The following is a 1,905-nucleotide window of genomic DNA, read 5'->3' on the forward strand; positions in this document are numbered from 1 at the left end:
GCCAAAACGAAAAAATTGGCGATTGTGATACCCTAGACCGACAAGACGGGAGAGGATGGCCATGAAACTTTGCAAGAATAGGAAAAGCACCTAAATCTCCGCTCTTGAAAAGTTTCATGGGCATCGCAATCCTTTTCGACGGGCTACGGTGGCACAATCACCAGTTTTTGACCATTGGGCCCTTAAGGAAGCCAAAACGAAAAAATTGGCGATTGTGCTGCCCTAAACCGACAAGACGGGAGCGGATGGCCATGAAACTTTGCAAGGACGGGGAAAGAACCTAAATCCCTGCCCTTGCAAAGTTTCATGGGCATCGCAATCCATCTTGAGGGTCTCACAATCGCCAGTTCTTGACCATTGGGCCCTTAGCGAAGCCAAAACGAAAAAATTGACGACGATTATGCCACCCTAGACCGACGAGATGGGAGTGGATGTCCATGAAACATTGCAGTGGTAAAGAAAGCACTTAAATCCCTACCCCTGCAAAGTTTCATGGCCATCACAATCCGTCTCAATGGGCTACGATGGCACAATCGCCAGTTTTTGACCATTGGGCTCTTAGCGAAGCCAAAAGGAAAAATTGGCGATTGTGCCACCCTAGACCGATGAGACGGGAGCAGATGGCCATAAAACATTACAAGAACAATGAAAGCACCTAAATCCCCACCCCTGCAAATTTTCATGGGCATCGCAATTCGTCTCAACGGTCTACGGTGGCACAATCGCCAGTTTTTAACCATTGGGCCCTTAGCGAAGCCAAAACAAAAAAATTGGCGATTGTGCCACCCTAAACCAACGAGATGGGAGTGAATGGCCATGAAACTTTGTAGAGACAGGAAAAGAACCTAAATCCCTGCCCCTGAAAAGTTTCATGGGCATCGCAATCCGTCTCGACGGTCTACGATGGCACAATCACATGTTTTTACCATTGGGCCCTTATCAAAGCCAAAACAAAAAAATTGGTGATTGTGCCACCCTAGACCGACGAGACGAGAGCGGATGACCATGAAACTTTGCAGGGGTAGGGAAAGCACCTAAAACCCTACCCCTGTAAAGTTTCATGGGCATCAAAAATCCGTCTCGACGGTCTACGGTGGCAGAATCGCCAGTTTTTCACCATTGGACCCTTAGCGAAGTCAAAATGAAAAAATTGGCGATTGTGCCACCCTACACCAATGAGATGGGAGCGAATGTCCATGAAACATTTCAGGGGCAGGGAAAGCATCTAAATCCTTGCCTCTACAAAGTTTCATGGGCAAAACGGGAGACCGACAAAACGGGAGCAGATGGCCATGAAACTTTGCAGGGACAAGGAAAGCACTTAAATACTTGCCCCTGCAAAGTTTCATGGGCAACGCAATCCGTCTCGACGGTCTACCGTGACACAATCGCCAATTTTTTACCATTGGGTCCTTAGCAAAGCCAAAATGAAATTGGCGATTATGCCACCGTAGACCGACGAGACGGGAGCTGATGGCCATGAAATATTATAGGGGTAGGAAAAGCAACTAAATCTCCATCCCTGCAAAGTTTCATGGCCATCGCAAACCGTCTCGTGGAAACCTTCTCTTATGGCCTTCCCCCAACAAGGGGGTTTCCCCCGTTTGCCAGCCTGTGGGTCATAGTTCTTGGGGGGTTTGTCGGCCTGCACCGGATTGTGTATAGCTATAAGATAGTGGAGCTCGGTTGAGATGGGAACAGGGCAGACTGCGGCGCGAAGGACGCGTGAGGTGAGGCGATGAGTTCCCCACACCCCTCTTGTGACGTTGGGATGCAACCCCCCCTCGGGCGAGTGCCAAGGCTACCTTCTACCGACGGACTTGGCTACTTTCAGGCCGTTTTCAGGTCTAGCGGGGCTCAATGCGCTCGGGGTGGCCGACGGAGCTCAATAGGCGATGAGTGATG

This window comes from Adiantum capillus-veneris, chromosome 1 (assembly GCF_014529385.1).
Source record: "Adiantum capillus-veneris isolate H3 chromosome 1, ASM1452938v2, whole genome shotgun sequence".
Lineage (NCBI taxonomy): Eukaryota > Viridiplantae > Streptophyta > Polypodiopsida > Polypodiales > Pteridaceae > Adiantum > Adiantum capillus-veneris.